The 19613-nt window shown below is 36.1% G+C and overlaps 1 long non-coding RNA gene across 1 annotated transcript in view; it reads left to right on the top strand.

Moving 5' to 3' along the window:
* LOC133265217 (uncharacterized) overlaps window positions 1-19613 on the top strand; it is a 144513-nt gene that overhangs the window by 114773 nt on the left and 10127 nt on the right. The window contains exon 2 of the long non-coding RNA XR_009741897.1: window positions 17887-18161. This is a non-coding gene — a long non-coding RNA (uncharacterized LOC133265217). The remainder of the gene's footprint in view (window positions 1-17886; window positions 18162-19613) is intronic.

Raw genomic sequence — 19613 nt, 5'->3', positions numbered from 1 at the left:
CCATCCTTGTCTGAAACATCAGACGCAATTTGGGGGTTTCTGAGGATGATAAACTTCTTTTTGGTCTAACATCTGGGTTCTTTTATTTCAATAGCTTTTCATCAGCGGTGGAAACATTGTCTAATGTGCACCTTCTGTCCTGCTGATTGATTTAAATGTTTATTTGGAAGAAGAAAGAAAAACCTTATTAGTACTATACTTCTACAGCACAAATCTCTCACAGTATTGCATAGGTAGGAAACATAAGTGTTTTTAAATTCTGGAGAGCAGATGGTTCTCAAAACCTTTAGGCAATATGTTTTTCCGCCAATTTTAGGCCAAGGGCAAGTATTTAATCCTGCTATTGTAAAAATAACTCAATTAAAAAAAAAAAAAAATAGCTACACGACCGTGTTTTATCATGTGACTATTTCAGTGTTAGTTTTGGTGAAAGGTTTTCCTTTGTCTTTTTAAGCTAGCTTAACATTTAGGTTTTTGTGTCTGAAGCCCTATCCTCACAATTAGAATGGATTCCCTTTGAACTTTGTGTCTGTTGAATCCTTAGTTTCCTTTTTCTTTTCAGAAGGAATTTTGTGTCACCTGCTGCTGTACAGTTGGTTAAAAATGTGATTTTAGGTATGATCAGCAATTGCTTGTGCTGTAAACGCTACCACGAGAAAATTGGGTTCATTTTTGATTGCCAGTGTTGTAACTTGGAATGATTAGAAGAGCTAAAGGGATGATTGTGCGATACTTCAGAAAAGCCAGCAAGTCTACCTGCCAAGTAACGATGTGTTCATGAGTCACTAACATTTTTAAAAGCAACTTTTGAAAATATGGTAGTTTCAAATACAGAATTTCTGAAGGAAATAAAACAATGAATGATATCTTGCTGCAATTAGATTGTAATCCTGTTGGGTTTATTGATTGATTTGGCACTTCTGGAAGCTTCCAATGTACTTAACAGAATTACAAGCTTCATGTCTAGCTTCCATTTAACTTTTTAACACCATTGCAGCATTGGCACTGTAGGACTGGCATACAAAGCCGTAACTTCACAGTGGAGCTAAAACATTTATTTTAGAAGGAATATGAAACAAATGAAAATGCTTTCATCATTTAAAGCAGAAGGGGTGTTTAGGGTGAGGTAGATGGCTTCATTAGCATTTATTTGTTTGGTATGAATTGGAAAGACACCCAACAGTAAATCTGGCTGACAGCAGTATCTCCCTCATCTCACAAACAAGCAGTGCAGCTCTGCAAAAGTGGTGCAATGTCACTGCATGGCATTTAGTCAGAAAAAATGAACTATGTTCTTAGTCATGCAGAAACTCCATTGCTTTTAAAATAGATGGTATAGCTAGGATGTAACATTTACATAGCTGAAAATGATGGCACGATCCTCCTCACTGAGGATACTGTATGTGCATATGTATACTTCACTCTTCAATGGAGATGATGTAGCTATGTCAGTTCATCTTATACTTACAGAGAAGCTAATCCTGTGTTCAATCACAGTCTTTTTAAAAGATATTACTATTCTTTAAAAATCTATAAGTGTAATTTCATATCTGACCAAAATCTTGTGGTATGTAAGGTGACAGTAGGCTGAAGTTTACATTTCAGCACAGTATTCAAGCATGTTTGATGTCACACTTGTGAAATGAATAGGACTACTTATATCTAACATTTTAAATATTGTCACAAGGTATTGAATTGAGCTGTTTCAGAGAATAGCTAAACATAAGTGTTAATAAATATTATATCTAGTGAAGGTGTGTGTAGATTTACTATTTAGATAAAAGGGATTTCCAATTTGGAATATAATTCAGCTTTTAGTAGCTACCTGAATAGTTACTTCCTAGTCATCTAATCTTTAAACATCTTCTAGTAAAAGACATTTGATAGTTAAATATTAATAGCAGCATATAAAAATGAAGAGGATAAGGCAGTATAATATGTGAAAGTGACATAGAAGAACAGCGTGTAATTAAGTCTAAGAATGTTGTGATCAGAGGAATAATGCTGCCTGAAATATTCTTACTATATCATTTTTATTCAATTTTTAATAATTTATTTTTCATTTCAATAAAATCAAAATTGGATCACAAAAAGCAATTGTGTTTGCGAATGCGTGCTTGTATTGCTGATATAAGTTGTATCAAAAATGATAGGTGATAGTTTGATGAAAAATGTAAGCATGAAAAGATGACTTTAGCAGTAAATATAAATTTAGAAAGTATTACGTTTGTAAGAGTAGCTTACATTTCATTTTGTGCAAAACAAATATATAGGAAAAAAATTTGAAGTAAGTTACAACACAGACAAAAATTCTTTTTTTATTATTTATTAAAAGAAAAGCAATTATTCGAAGTTGCTTTTCCAAAGCTAACTCTCAGGTTTAAAAATATCATTCAATGAAGTATTTGTTTATGTAAGATGCCAAGACTGATGGCTGTGAGCATCTAGGTAGTAGATTATGCAGCCAGAAGGGAGTATCATTTTCATCTGCTCTGACTTCCTGAATTAATTTCTGTTTGTATTGGTTCAGATCTTATAGGAAAAAAACCAACCTGCCTCATCTTTAAGATGATTAGTGTTAAAAAGTCTTCTATTTGCCCCTGTGCTGGCACCGTTACAAAAATGAACCTTATTTTTGACTGTTTCTAATTTATCTTTCAGCCATTTAATCTCATATTTCTGTCTGGTAGACTGAGCCAATTGCCAAATTTTTCATCTACAGATCAACAGCTGATATCAAAGGCTTGACCTTAAGCTTTTTGATAAATAAAAGATAGTGAGCTACTATATTCTCCTATGCATATTTTCCCAGCATTTAACCATTTGCATGGAATATATCTGAACCCTCTTTTTTTTTTAAGATTTTGGGTGTTTTTTAATGGGTGGTCAAAATTTAGATATCGCATTCTGATTATCTTTGCTCACTTTAGATTTTTTTCTTTTTATTTGTATTAGAACTTTTGGATTCTGTTGAAATTTTACATCCTGGCTGATTATCCATGGGAATTTCAATAGCTTTTTCAAGAGCCATTGCTTTCAGGACAATATCTATTGTGATATAATCATCATACTTTTGATACTGAAGATGTGACTGTATTTGGCTGTATCAAAGTAAAAATTAAGTAATTGTGTGCACCTTATCAAACTACCTAGATTGATTTCAGGGACTGTCTCTCTACCTTATACTTCAGTGCTTTTTGATCCTTGTGGATTGGTGACATTTACCAGAGAGCAGATTAGGTGGTGTTTTTCCTGATGATCAAATAAAAGTGGAACAATGTAAAGCCAAGAATACATCCTTTTGGGCGCTGGCTAGGAGGGCATATTGATGAGAATTCTACGGCTGTATGTAAAGATCTTCATTTAGTTACTTTTATTCAGTTTAGTTTGTGCTTTTTTTTATTTTGTATTACTCTTTCTAGTATCTTGAAGTATGCAGGATGTCCTGGGTTCAGCAGTAGCAGTCATTTTTCTCCTTGGTAGCTGGTGCAGTGCAGTGTTTTGACTTTCAGCTCGGGAACAGAGCTGATAACAATGATGTTTTGGTTTGACCAAGGACTTTGTGAGCCTCATGCTCTGCCAGGGAGGAGGGGAAGCCGGGAGGAAGCACAGACAGGACACCTGACCCAAGCCAGCCAAAGAGGTATTCCATAGCACAGCACGTCATGCCCAGAATGTAACTGGGAGTTAGCCGGTAGGGCTGGTAGACTGCGGGGTTGGAGGAGGTATGGGTCAGTGCTTGGTCGGGCTGGGGGGGGTGAGTTATTGGTTGGCTGGTGGTGAGGTGATGTATTCTCTTCCTTTGTTATTTCCTTTATCATTGTTATTATTGTGTTATTATTGGTGGTAGCAGTAGTGATCTGTGTTATACCTTAGTTACTAAACTGTTCTTATCTCAACCCGTGGGAGTTGCATTCTTTTCGATTCTCCTCTCCGTCCCTCCGGGAGTAGGGGGAGGAAAAGAAGGGGGGAAGTAAGTGAACGAGCCCTCTGCCTGGTTTTAAACCACGACATTAATTGCATTTCCCTGAATGTAATACTCCATTGGGTTCATATCAGCTATTCCATAAGTTTGTTTGGGATTAGATTTTACTACACCTGGATCTGTCATGCATGATGTCTCTCTGAAATCTGTCTTGTACCAGGATACCTATTGTGATCTCACATAATGTGAGTGAATGTAAACTGTTATCCAAGGATAGGATTATATGTTCCTGTAGCCATGAATTTTAACAAGCTCAGTTTAGCATCTTTCTGTGTTTAAATTAGCTGAAAATGGCAATCATCACAGGTGAGACACAGTCATGGAGAAACACCTTTATTCGGGAAATAACTAGTTTGTATTTTCTATATGCCACAAATTGTACAGACTGAACAATTGGTATATCTTCAGTTTGCTTTTAACTGGTGCTCTTTCATTCATTCAATCTGACTGGTCATTTTTTGGCTCCTGTTTTGGATGCTATAATCAGATACCATCTACTAACTTTTTAGCATTATGCCTTGTTATCTTACTTCTACCAGACCTTTTCAGGTTTACAACTTAAAATAAAATTAGAATAACTCTGTAAGTTTTAGTTCTTAGTAATTTTTAATGGCCTTTTAGATGATTTGTACATTTCTGACCATTTATTTTCTCTTCTTGAGACTACCTGAGAATATATTCAGAAGATACCTTGCATTTTAACTAAACACCTACTAGACTTATTTGTGTTCAATTTGTGTACATCACTAAAATGTTTCCTTTGATCAAAATCACTCAGCAGTTTGGGTTTTAATAATCTCAATATATCTTTCAGTGTTCTGCCTTATGTATTGTGCCTAAGTCTTATGGGAGTTGATATCTTTTCTAATGGGTCCCTAATTCTTGAATTTAGACATATTCTTTACTCATTCTTTGATTTCTGTATTGAACTTCATTCTTAGCTGAATTCCCATGATGTGCTGCTGGTTTTGTTGCTGTTGTTGTTGAAACAAATGATACCCTGAGAGTCAAAGGATCACCACAGTTCATTATCAAAGGCCAAAGAACGCATTTCATGCAGGAGAAGAAGAGAAATAAATTATAGGTCTTACAAGGCACTGTGACTGCTTGTCAAGAGAGGTTAATGCTAAATTGAATTGTAATGAAGTGGTTTGATTTGGGAATGGTTAAACTTTTCATGTTGATTTAAAAAGTCAAAGTAGTATCAGAGAACTTATGAATAGCCCTTTCTGCATCTATTCAGAGCAATGTATTTTGCAATTTGCTTTTAAATAGCTATATTGAAAATACCTCAATATAACATCTTGATCATCCTATTTCACTTGAAAACGACTTCCAGTTTAAAAAAATAATTAAATTGAGAGACTCTTTTTACTGATTAGGTTCTTACTCGATTAGCTTATTCATACAGTATGATATATGGAATAATACATTTGTATACATTAGTGAAATATAGATGGCAATTCTAGCTCTGAAATAGCATAATTTTAATTATATCTGACACAGGGCCCCTTTGATGCTTTTCCATTGATTTACTTTTTGAAGTTGATATCAATCCAGATTATATATTGCAGATGTATTCCAGAAGAAAGCAGTGCTGCTTATCTGAGCACTGGAGCTCACAGAGGACACCAAAGCACTGTTCAAAGCAGTATTAATACAACCTTGAAGGTGACAATGACAACAAAATAAAAATTAACTTAGATGGAATGACCATACATTTGGATATTGGAATATAATTGAGCCATGCCTGGGGAGCACCTCAGAGGAGCTAAGGATTTTGTTAATAAGCGCAGAACCCCATAGCTGTACTTACTGTTCTTGTGAACCACTAGTATTTTTATGTATTTTTCTTATAGTTACAGAGTAGGAATATTCTGTCAACAGATGGATAGTGTCCTGGGTTTAGAAGTAGCAGTCAATTTTTCTCCTTCTTCGTAGCTGGTGCAGCGTTGTGTTTTGACTTTCAGCCTGGGAATAGAGCTGATAACACCGGTGTTTTTAGTTGTTGCTAAGTAATGTTTACTCTGAACAACGACTTTGTGAGCCTCATGCTCTGCCAGGGAGGAGGTGAGGCCGGGAGGAAGCAGAGACAGAACACCTGACCCAAACTGACCAAAGAGGTATTCCATACCACAGCACGTCATGCCCAGGATGTAACTGAGAGTTACCCGGAAGAGCTAGTGGACTGCATGGTTGGACGAGGTATCGTTTGATGCTTGGTTGGGTGGGGTGGGGCGAGTTATCGGTCGGCTGGTGGTGAGGTGTTGTATTCTCTTCCCTTGTTATTTCCTTTATCATTGTTATCACTGGTGGTAGCAGTAGTGATTTGTGTTATACCTTAGTTACTAAACTGTTCTTACCTCAACCCGTGGGAGTAGCATTCTTTTCGATTCTCCTCTCCGTCCCTCCAGGAGTAGGGGGAGGGCAAGAAGGGGGGGGGGGGGGGGGGAGGGGGGGGGGTGTGAGTGAACAAGCTGCCTGATTGGTTTTAAACCACAACAGATAGAAAGAAAATTGAAATATGTAGAGGTAGGCTGGTTTTATATATAAAAATAAGTAACTTTTTTTTTTCTTAAAAGCGATTTATGGGCACACAGTTAATAGCTTTCATTTTACTACTCTGGTCACATAGCTTAGAATAATTGCAAAAAGTATGTCAATGAATAAAGGAAGTTGTAAAGAACTTTAAACCTGTTGAAAAATAGTGAAAACTAGTCACTGTTCTGTAACTTTTCTCTGCATCTAATTATTGTACATAAACCCAGTATAATTTTACACTGAGTATTGAAAAGCTCATTTTTAAAGCGGTACGGCATTGTCTTTAAAAGCTTCTGCAGTGCAACTTGGCACATTTCAAAATTTTCAAATGTAAATCCTTCTAACACAGAGTCCAGGTCCACCTTGTATACCCAGGTAGGTTATATTGCACAGAGCTGCAGACAGATCCACATTCTGCTCACCTCATGCTCTGGGTTAATCCAGTTCAGAAACTGTATAGCAGTATAAATATGACTCCAAGCTTGAGTTTATGTGCCCTAGCGAGAGATGTAAACCAACCATATCACTCCTATGGGCATTTTCTGTCTGATTTCAGATGTTGGTATTCAGGATAAGTCTATCATTAGTATCACTATTTTTTGTTATCATGGTGCCTCTGCATACAACCTATTTGCTGTGATTTTACTTGGTAGATTTTTTTTTAGTTATATGGGGTGCATGCAGAATGTGGTAGACCCATGTATATACTATGCTAGTAAGCAAACTGGAACACTATTCAAATAAAATCTTTATGGTCCTGACCCCTTAGCTTCTATTCAGTCTTCATATTACACTTCTGCTTTACCAGAAAAGCCAGTAGGATACTTTCTATGGAGTTTACTTGATCTCTTGAACTGACCTGAGTGGCAAAGTAATGTTTTAATATTTAATAGTTTGAAGAGTTGCACTACTGGGAAAAAATAAAATATGTATTTGATGATAGAAACTGCTCTAAAGCTTCTTGAGAGGTGTATTTATGGTTGGTTGCTATTATAGAATTTTAAATATACTAGGAGTTCAGCCCGCTGTTCTGGGTAGTAGATAGTGTCCAATGGGAAAGAAAAAACTTTGCAGGCCTTTCTCACTTGCTGCAGCAAGCCAGCAGCAGCAAGTGAGAAAGTTCAGTGTTAAAGATTTTGCTTTGCATTGAAATGGGAATCTGTTACATTCTTCAGCTACCATTTAACAAATATGCAAGATGTGAAGATGATTATCAGACTGAGAATGGAATGCTGCAGTGTTCCACAATCACAAATGGTTCCCCAAAACAGTTGGTATTTCTGTTAGTTGGTAATCAGGGAAGCACTTACTAGATGATCACTGTTAGGGTTTAGAGCAAATGTGCCATAGAAATGAGAGGCAGCAGCTTTGGCCTCTCTTGACACCTCTTGTTCTACAGGCAAGCTGCAGCCTTGGGGGGATGTCCCTCTTGGCTGGGAGAGGTTTAGCAGCTCAACCACATTCTGGGGCATGAAAAGCTAGCAGCTCTTTCTCTCTTATACAAAAATATCTTACTGGAATTAAGGTTGACCTGATAATTATACTGCTAATACATGAGACAGCAAATAGTTTCTCTCTTCTGTGAAAGCTCGTTTATGGTGCCAAGTGGTTGCAAAATAGAAGAGTTTTATACTTGTGTTCTTTGTATAAACACAGCTGAAACAAAGGGGAAAAAAATGCCATTTTCACCTGAAAATTATCTGACCACCAATGCACTTCAGCTCATTATAAGTACTTTGTGTTTATTAAGTGATGTTGTATTGCACACAAAATACTGGAAATATTCATTTCTTTTTAATACTCTACAAGCAATAGTATCTATGTACAAATGTGTTGTTCTGGGAGAGCTAATGGTTTTGTGAGTATACTGATCAGAATGTTTTGTTTTCACTATTTTCTAAAGCCTGAGAATGATTTCTTTTTCTAATACTGTTTTCAATTAAGTTTTCCATTACTCTACACAAATGGATTGTGGATATAAATACAAGAAAGGGTTAGTGACAATTGATATGTCTCATAATTTACAACAAGGTCTCTGAATCGAGACAGGGCATTCAAGCAAGCCCTCCTGTATCTGGCTACAAGCTAGAGAGCGTTCCTGGTCACCACCAGTCACAGAAAGACCTGTCCACTTACATCTGTGCTACCACCCCTAAATTTATGCACCTTTCATCAGAATATGCTTTAGAAAATCTGCTAGACAGACAGGGATTTCCTAGTTTCTAAGCTTTTAACACTGACAGTGACAAATCCAGTCCCAAGAGGCAGCATTCCTCCAATCTGGCTTCAGGTGACCACAGAAGGCAGTTCCAGACTGCTAAAGTGGTGTGAAATGACTGTCAGTTGTGCCTTCTAGTGACTGCATTAATTTCTGCTAAAAGTTTTAAAATAGTGAAATGATTGTCATAAGCCAGAATTATGCTTCTGTTATGATATATTAAAGCATTGATTTTGATTGCTTACTGTGTAAACTTCCTCATATAGTATATGAAAAAGATCAGCAAAGAAGAATGATGATTTTAGACTTGCACAATTGCTTGAACAAATCTAAGCAGTTCCAATGACATTAGCATTTAACATCAGTCTTTTCCAGCTGCATTTCACTTGTAAATATTTCCCCAGTGGAAGCACTGTATGATTCTCTATGATAAATACCAGTCTCCTGAGGTTTTGCTGATTTAAATTCAGAATCATCTGGCATCAGGCAGAAAATAAGTCATCCCCTTATCCTATTCTTGTTCTGACATTTTGGAAAAGGAACTTTCTTCTAGGGTGTAGCCCTGTATGGACTTAAATAAGAAGCATAGCCTAAGGTAATATTTGCTTTTCACATTACATAAAATAGAAATTTGCTTGTGGAAGATGATATTGCTGTTGATGACGCCTATTTAAAATGCTAGTGTTTTAAATGTTTTGTAACCTTAAAAGAAGGCTATAATAAGCTTTCCAGTCCCTATCCCTAAAAAACTTTAAGTCAGGATTTAACCAAGTTTGGATGTGACTTTTAACTTGTAGATTGGATGAAATTAAAGCATCCGAAAATCAGAACTTCATAGCTTGTAATAAAAATGTCTCAAAGTTTATAATGCTAGTCAGTTAACTGACTACAAAATTGTAAAGTTGATCCCCAGAGAGATGCCTGGGTATACTTAATGACCTGTGGAGGTCTTTGTCACCTGTTGTAGGTAGTGTAAGGAGAAAGGCAGATCCTGGTAAGTCCACCACTCTCAAAAGTATTGTCCATCTTTTTCTGTTCCTAATGTTCAGACAGATCTTTCGTGGCAGGCTTTTAATTGATACAGCTTTCTCCATATTACCTGATTTCTTTAGAGTACCAAAGGATGGCAGGTAAACAGGTAAATAACTGTGATAGATAACAGTAGAATGGAAGGTTGAAAAATAGAAGCTTCAAAATGTGTTGAGGAGAGTTAGAAAAATGAAAAATTGGTAATTTTTTTTTTCAATGAGGAAACAAAGGGGAAAGATACATTGTACACCGCTAGACAGAAAAATAACCAGTGGTTTGTTTGATATCCTGCGCATTCACTGCAATGTTTTCTACTATGTCATCTGCCATCATCATAGATACCCTGCAAGTGACGGATATATGGTTGTGATATTGGTAGTATTTGGTCTCTGAGTGACCTCAGAGAGAGGAATTATTTTATCATAGAGCTCTAGCAAGCAGCCTCCTGTCAGAATGCAGGAACTTCTCTGCATATGCATAACAGTTTCCTGATTTAAAACCAAACCTTCTAAAAATAAGCAACAACAACAATATGGTTTTAAAACAATATAAGCATAAAATCAACAATTCAACAAATCAGCAATTTAAAATGGCAAAAACCAAAAATTTAAAATATTGAGTAGCAGCTTACTAGGGATGTTAAAAGTGTTTGTATTGCAATAGCAAGTGATGGCATCAACAGGGATACAAACCATACCATAGACCTTGGAAATGGAAAGTGGAAGGCAGATTGAAGATCCTTTGCATTAAGTGGAAAACCACATCTGTGAATAACATGTTTTCAACTGCAGTGAAAACTGTGACTTGCATAGTTTAATAGGGAGACATGAATTCTCAATATGTAAAATGAGGATGATAATTCTACTATAAATCCTATTCCAGCAGTATTCCCAGCAAATAATTGTTCGTGTCAATCATTTCCATGATAATCCCAGAGGATATTAGAGTTATCTTTTTCTTTCATCTAAGGAAAAAAAAAAGGAAGTGAATCCCTCCAAATGAATCTGCATGATTCTTATATTGTTGCCATTTTTAAAGGCTAGAGAAATGCGTATCTTGAGAGCTTTAAAGGATAAATATGATTTTGCTTAATTTGGTATAGGTATTGGGAGAGCTCTTCTACCACATTTTGTCATAATTTGTTTCATTTCCTTATGGGGATTCAAAATGTATGTATAATTACAGTTTAACATTTTAACTTTCTTGGTTTTAACAATATTCAGATTGGACTTTTAATTTCAAACATATATTTGTACTATAGGCTGTCATTTATTTATCATGGTAACTTTGAGGAATGGAATTGGCAAAAAAGATCAGGTTCCTAGGTGCCCTAAAGTCTGTATTTTGGTTCTGTGTTTGAAACACTGTGACACCTTTATAAGAACAAGTGCACACATGTCACAAATGTCATATCTTAGTTAGTGACACCTAACTAGTAATGTTTTCCAAATCTATTATCCTGTGCAGGTTAGTATAAATTCCTTATGCACCTAAGGCTTTATTTGCTAAAGATATTCTTTATTTCTTGTCTGAGGTCATACTTTTTTTTTTTTTTGTCTACTGAGAGCTGCTGAGTACTGTTACAAATCATACATATGATGTTTCTTTAAATAAACAAATGTAAATCATGCACTCCAGTCATATTGAGTGCACGAGAAACATGCGTTGGGTGTTCTTTCTGGAGTTGCTGTGTTTTATTTATATGTATTATGCAGAGAACTTTGACACTAGACTTTGATCTACGTTAAGTAGAGCGTATATGTAGGATGCTGAATGGTTGCTAATGTTGCTCTGAGACACTCTCATACAAAATATATCCCTTGTCTACCTTGGCTGTAAGACAAAATGCATGTACAGGCTGAACTGCTTACTTTGTCTCTGTTGCCTGTTCTTCATCCAGAGATTGTAATTTGCCTTTCATGCTATGTTGTTTACTCACTGAAAACAGCAGCAATAGATAAACGTTATTTAAGAATAAGAATACTCTACTAGCCCACAAGTTGTGGCCCTCTCTGAGTTGTCCTCACTTAACTTAGATTTTTGTTAAATTATATGGCCAAATCTCTGTCTTATGCAGCTTGAAGGACAGAAAAAACTGGTGCAAGTGGTCACAGTGTGGTTTGAGGAGAGCAAGTAGAGAATGTGTTCAGGTCTCAGCTCTGAGAATTCTAGTTCACAGAGGACATTTTGGTGTTTCATATGAAAAGAAATTGTTATGACTGCTTTTATTTCAGTCAGATAAATAGACAGATGTAGTTGCTCAATTTTCATTCAGAAACAAGTTTCTGTGGTTTGTCAGCCTCAACTCTCAGGACTTTCTCCGATTTGGAATTGCAGCTTATCATGTTGGTGAAAGGATAATTTCTCTCAGGAAGTAAAGAAAACCTGATAACGATCAGCCATATGCTCTTTAGTATTCAGAACTACTATTCAGTGTCAATAGTTTTTCATTTGACTGCACCACCTTCTGTCTTTGATATCTGCCAGTTCTTCATAGTTTTAAGTTTTTCCCTCAACTTCTAAAAAACTTTATCTCACAGCTAAAGGAGAAGTACAACCTTCAATTCAGGAGGCTTAGTTGCAAAGGAAACCCCACTTTTTAAATGTTCTGTTAGAAGAAATAGATGACTTTTATAGTGTGATCTCACACTCCTTTATCGCAGTGTCTTTTCTCACAGGAGGTTAGAAGACAAAAATTAATTCACTAAAAATTAATAAACTTTTACGAAATTGAGTCTGGAATGTAAGAAATTTGAAAATTAAATGGTCAGATGTCAACAGTGTTTCCGAGCTTCTCTTGAAGTTATGGATATCTGAGTTAAACAGCCTGTAAACACAAATTATTTGAGCCCTGTCATTCAGTGGATGGCTTACTATTCTACCAAGGCTCTACATTTCTTCCTACATCTGCTTTTTGAATGTAAATGATGACATATTTGCTTTCAGGACAAGGGAACCCACCCATCTTTTGTGGGTGACACTTAAGAGTCATGTGCATTTGCCTGAAAAGATGACTGTATGTTATCCAAGGAGCTAAACCCACTGCAACTGTTTCTCGATAATTCTCTGCATGGCTGGGAATCTCTGTCTTTTTATCATCTCCTGAAGGGAAAATTTGTTACCTCCAGTTGACCAAACCTGACCTTTGCTGTAGAAGAACTGAACTCTGATGCATTAGGAAATGTATGTTTTGGTCAGTTGTGATCTTTTGCCTTCCTGTGTCTGATAGAATGCATTCATTAACTCCATTCTTCTGTTAGTAATTCCTTAAAACATGCAATTTATGTTTTAAGTAAGAGAGTTAATTAGTCCTTTTACCTAGTTCCTGTCAAAACCAAAGAATGCATCAAGCCCTCTCTCATTAGTATTCATATAAAGTGAATTGCTCCTTTCAGTTCTCGTTCATTATTATTTAACCGTTAATCCAAAAAGTTTATAGGCTCATGTTACGATGATGATTATTTTTTTTGGTTGGTGTCCAGAGGGTCATTTTGAATGAAGCTCATTGCAGGAGGGTTGCAGAGTATGTAGATTTGCAGGAGCATTTAATGTGTTTTGCTTCCAGTCTTTCTCTCACCGGGCAACAAGCCAGGAACTGTCTGAGGTTTGCTTTGTAAGTACTGAATCACTAATGCAAAAGCAGTGAAAGTACATAGCTATCATATCCATCTGTCCAATATTACTAGGCATGGAACTGACCATATTGAACATATTGAATTAATTCCACTGCAGCATTGCCCATCAAATTACTTGACTCTTTACATCACCCTTTTTTTGCTCCCTAATGCAAAACATCCATTTTATTTGACAAGCCCTTCTTTGGCTTTGGCCTAAACAGAGAATGGGGATGATCTTGGCTCACTTCACTCTAAATAATCGTTCTTTAATTACACCAGAGGTGGTATCATCTGCAGTAATTACTGAAAAGATGTCAGCTCTCAGATAATGGAGTAAAACATTAATGGAACTGAGCTGGCCCAGACATTGGCTCATAGAAACCAGCCACTTGTTATTCAGTGGCTTGACATTATTCTTAGCACCATGTCATTCCTAGTTAAGGTTTCAGCTGAGTACCTGACTTACAATCTTTCAGAAGTTCCATATGTCATAATGCTGATGTGTATTGTTTTGATTAAAAATGAATCTTGCTTTTTCCTCAGAAAACAAAATAATTTGTGGCTTCTGATAGATTTTTAGAGCTACCTGAGTCATATCTCTGAGACTTCCTCATAACCATCCAAATCTTTGTATAGAGGCCCATGACATCTTCGAGGTAGATAGACCATGCAGACCATTCTGGTACATACAGGACTTGTTCGAGTTGATAAGCAGCAGCAGTAGTAAAATCTTAGGTGTAATTCAGCCTGAAAAGACTGCCCTTCCCTTGGCAGAAATTACTGGATTATGCACTTGTAAATGAGAACTATCATCTTATAATGAAAATAAACATTTTTGCCACTTGGAGTGTCAGAAATTTAGTCCTGGAGGTGTTTATTCCACTAAGTTAACTCAGTTTAAATCTCAAACCCAAGCTATAGTTTTCCAAGAACTGATCAAAGTTCTGACACATTGTAACAAAGTCTGTAGTGGAGAAATAAAATGGTATCAGAAAATTACTTAAGGCAGCTGTGTTTTGAGATGTACGTTTGTGACTTTCTGGATGGGCATCTTGTATGATACATTTTTTGGCCTTGCTGAAGTTGTGAAATTCTTTGAATCTAAACATGCAGTAAAATTATAATAATACAATTATGATGTATATAACATTCTGTGACTTACATGTATTTTATATGGCATAGTCTTCACTCTCCTTTTTTTGCAGTTATTTTAGCTATTAATGAGCCCATCTTTCATATTCAAAGTAAATAAAATCCAAATCTATCAATCTATAACTGACAGTAATACTTAGTGAAGCAACAGCAGTCATTTGTTACTCAGTTACATAGAAAATCTAATATAATTCCAATTAAAAATAAGCCAGATGAGATCTTCAGAAATCACTTCTTATGCATCTCCTCACATATGTTAGTCTTCAAATAAAAAAAAACCCAACATATGTGGAGAGCACTTAGATCCATATGGTATGCTCCCCTTGATATTTTTTCTATTAAAAATCTCTATACTGATAAGTCAGCCTTTTGATTTATATAGCTGTTTTTTCTTCAGTATAGAATATTGAAGGCTGTTTTTCTTCCCTTTCCTTCCTCCTCCTCTTTCTAGATTTATTACCATTTTCAGTGTCAGGACAAAGTTTTAAACTATAAATTTCAGGTAAGGAGCAAATGTGATGAATGACAGTTTGCCCTTTCTTCCCCAGAGTTCGTAGTGAAACGCTGGGTGGTAGTGATCCCAGATGAGACTTGAAGGGATTTTTTCTTCCCTATTGACAGCAACATCCTATACTGTACAGAATTCAGCAAAGATTTAAATGGTACAGTGTGCATTCAGTGGGTGCCAAGTCTGTTATTTTCTCTTTTTTAGTTCACCTTTCTTCTGGAAATTAACCTTTCTTCTGGAGCTTTAGGAAATAACAGTCTCAAAGGTTTATTGCTGCTCAAAACCCTATTCAATTCCAGTTAAAACTTGGTATTTTTATTTTTTTTTAATAAACATTAAGCTTAAAATTTTTGTCTTTATTGACTGGTTGGATTAGCAGCTAATACGTCAGGTAAGTGTTATTGAAAATATTTATTACATAGTGTATTTGATTTTGAAGGAATGAATGTATTAGTTATTTCTTCCTATATGATATTATAGCACAATCAAGATGATTTCACCTGCATTTTGACTACCGCAGGATTTTGCACTTCAGTTGATTGTAGCTCCATCTCTTTGTTTTGTTTTTGGTTGACCTACTTGTACTTTTGTATGTATGTGTAAGATGCAGCACAGCACATAGCTGTGTGTTCTTTGCTAAGTCTGATGCTTCATGTGCTCCCCATTACCCTACCATTAAGAGTTTTGGAACTGGAAGCAAAAAGAAGTGGGAATGTCTGGTTTGACTGTGAGTTTCCTCAGCCCTTTGGCTACAAGAGTAGCTCATCGGTGTGCAGCTTTGTGTGAAATTGATAAGTAGACTTTATCAAAGCACTTAAAAATTTGTTTTACCGGATGTATCAGAAATGTCCAAGAAGAAGGTTTAAGAGACTCTGCAGTGTCCTTTAATGTTCTGGTTGCATTTCCTGCTTCAGAAGTGAACCCTGTCTGGATAAGAAGGTCCATTGTTTTTACAAAATTCAGAAGTTTTTCCTAGAGTTTTGAAGATAGTGCACTATGCATTTATAAACCAAGTTCTTCTTTGCTTTCACTGGAGGGTTCTACTTACAAATCAGTGTCAGGGTGTAGCCTGTGGGGTTTGTAAGTACAGTTCAAGAGAAAGTAAAGCAGCAGACTCATTAATGAAAGAAGCTGAATGAATGGTGTGTAGTTTTCCCCACCCCAAAGATGGCTACTGGCAGCCGACTTCTAATTATTTCTGTATCTGGTCTCTAGGCATAGCACAATTCTGTTTGTCTTGTTAGGAATATTTCCCAAATGAATGCAGCAATCTGTCACTTATTGTATGGTAATACATATATATGCGTTTTTATTATACCTTACTGATTATTATCATTATGATAGCATACTAAATGTTGCATAGGGTGCAGCAGCTTAGCTAATAGCCCTGAGCCATGCGAAGGACACAAGAAGCTTACTTTAATGTTTCAGACACTTCAGTGTAATAGTGTTTCTTTTAGTATAAAACCCAAATAAAGATCTTTAGAAGACTAGGAGACTAAGTGCTGTAGTTATAAAGGGACTTGTAGTGTTTAGGAGGAAAAGATTTCATTATGTTCAATATGGTATATATTTCCTTTTTATTTGGGGGTTGCAAATACAACTTTGGGACTAAGTTTACTAGGACTAGGTAGAAGTATCTTTTCTGCTGGAACTATGAAGCTATTATGGAAAACATTCTATGTCTGTGAGAATCCTGTTTTCACATGTTGTTTTGAGTGAGGAACATATATTAACTTCAGTAAAAATAGGTGTAAGCTTGGCTGTATTGAGAAAAGAATTCAAATGATCAGAGAGGTGTCTAAGTGACTTTCTTTAATATATCAGTTTAAGTTAGCATTTATTAATACATGATATAGGCAGTATGTTAACGATGTGTGCTTTATAAAGCATAATAATTGCTTTATATAAAACCCCTACTTATTTATTGGTATTTTTAATTGAAGATTATAACTGTTTCTAAGATTTCTGCATATTAGACCTGTAATTTAAGAATGCTTATTTAAATCTTTAATGAACACTATACTAAACAAGTTAATTTTAACCGCTGTTAAATTCTCTTGTGATCAGGACAAAGTTATGTGCTATGAAAAACTGTATATGAATAATAACTATAGTAAACAGAATTTATAAGGTTGGAATGAAAGGTGCATAATCCCATCAGAAAACATGACGAAGAAACTATAATGAGGACTTGCTTAACTTTAAAAGGAACATTGTCTTTTAAAAAATGCTGTATTTAAATTTGCAGTATTTCTCTATGCAGAGTCATAGCTGAACATTGGAAGAGTAACATTCAGTTCATATTTAGGAAACTCAGCCTTCTTAGGGCTCTTTTCCAGTATATGGTTGATCCAAAAGATTCATTTAGTATGAAAAAATGATAGTGAAGGTTGGATTTTGTTATACTATGATATGATATCATGTCTAAAGCTTATAAGCTGTTAAAAGTCACAAGCTGTACGTACCCTATTTTAAGACTTATAAAAAAAAAAGCCAAAAATCTTTTTATAACTGCAGCTAGAATAATCCACTGTTGTTCATTGTGGTATAACCTTTAACATGATATCAGTGTTACCTTACTGCAATATAGAAGAGATTGTATATGCCAAAAAGAAACACTTTTTTTCTGTAATAATTTGCTAGTTATTCACATTATCATTTGAATGAAAGTGCAGTCTTTTGAGATGAAACATTGCAATGTGACATTGCATTAATTCATGAAAAAGAGTATGAAAGAGACCTTGGATGAAGAACTATTGAAAGGATTGAGATTTTGACATTGACTTCTGTGCAATCAGGATTTCACCCTTAATTATTTCTTTTTTCTTTTAAGTGTCTCAAGTTAGAAAACAGCCTTACTGAGTGCATTCTTCTGCGTGGAAAACCCTAGTTGATGTATAAGAAAGATCACAAAGGAAAAATGTTATGGAAGATACGAGGGAACTAAAGAAAGTAGGCATAAGAAACACAAAGTCTAGGAGAGGACAGAACAAGAAATACCTGTGTGACTTTGTGTGCATGGAAACAAGTACTTTTATCACAGTCCTGTAGCAATGTATAGCATGCCTCCCACCTGCAAGCCAGCCTCTTTGCGGAAGCCAGGACAATGTGAGTATCTGGATGTGCATACTAGGCCCTTTGGAGCTGCAGATACCGAACTCAGAAACGTGTAGATAATCATTATCACACCAAATCAGCAGGTTCACCAGCATACACATAAGCAGGCAGGCATCTTACATGATTGCCTTCCAGTGGGTATTTGACTCCTTAAAGATAGTTTGTCCTTGTTATTAAGAAAAAAGTGTATTAGCAGTTCACAGCAAGTTATATATAATCCTGCTATATGTTACACAGCCTGTGTAAGCTTGATTGGCTTTTTGTCTAAATATATGTAAGTCTCTGTAAGTGTAGTTTGCTTATAAGGGTGCTTTGAATTACCTGTCTGATTTTTGTGGCTGTGTTGGATAAAAGCAAGTGATAGGATGCAGACAGAGCTACATTAGTGTAACTTCTCTTTTTAGCTTAGACTAAGGCTTGAATGGGTGGTGGATACAGTTTTGCAGTATCCACTGTATAAGTGCTGTATTTGCTGTATAAGGTAGTAATTAAATATCACAAATGAAGCGATATCAAGAATAGCGTATCAAATTTCCTGTGCAGGCAACTTCTGATTTCAGAGCATTAGGATATAACATAGCTTTTCTTGCTTTTCATTATGCTGGCTTTGGCTGGGATATTTTCTACTTATTTTATTCTGGTTTGTTTCATCACAGGCTATAAAAATGGGTGGGTTGTGTTCTGGCTTTTTATTTCTGAAAAGCCATTATCAACTCTTTGCTCAAAACAGAGATGCAACTGAAAATTAATTTAGCCCTATTGTAGTTTGGTTTAATTTACTGAATTGCCACATTGTTTTATTTAGCTTGGTTCAAGCAGCAGTTTTCTGGGATGGGATACTGGTCTGGAAGAGTAGGTGTGGGTCAGTCAGGAGCTTGTGTAGGAGGGTTTGTAGGAGCAAGGAACTGTGAAGAAGCTCACCTTGTGCCTGGCTCTGTATGTGCCTCAGTCTGCCCAGTTGTTGCTGGCTTGCAGCTCCCATGCAATTGCCCAGGTTCTGTTCCCCTCCCAGTGCTGGTCCCCCTTAGGTGGAAATTATGTGCACCACTAATCTTTATTCAAAGGTGGTATCATGTGTTCTCGTTGGATTGTTTGTCTGTGGAGAGATAGCTGAGCAGGAGTCCAGTGTTTCATAGTCCTCTTGACAAGTTCAGCCCCACAGTCAGCGATAACACTGGGGGTTAACTTGCCAGAATACTCAGGAACTTAAACTATAATGTGCTTCCTGCTGAGAACACTTACACAGGATTAATGTCCCAAACAAGCGGTACAAATTGTGCAACTCCCTTTCAGAGAAAAGCCATTAACAAAAGCTGTGTTTCTAGCTCTGATTTAATGGGAAATCTTGCATTTTTCTGTAATATTTTAGGGATACTTTGGACTGCTGGCAGCTACGTCTTTCTCACTGCAGGACTGTCCCTGAGGCTGCTTTTTCTACTGTGT

Source organism: Pezoporus flaviventris, unplaced genomic scaffold (assembly GCF_033815535.1).
Source record: "Pezoporus flaviventris isolate CSIRO_AGI_PZ_B2104156 unplaced genomic scaffold, CSIRO_AGI_Pfla_v1 ptg000005l, whole genome shotgun sequence".
NCBI lineage: Eukaryota > Metazoa > Chordata > Aves > Psittaciformes > Psittacidae > Pezoporus > Pezoporus flaviventris.
Note: the sequence above shows the minus strand (reverse complement) of the source record. Positions and strands in the feature narration are given on the sequence as shown.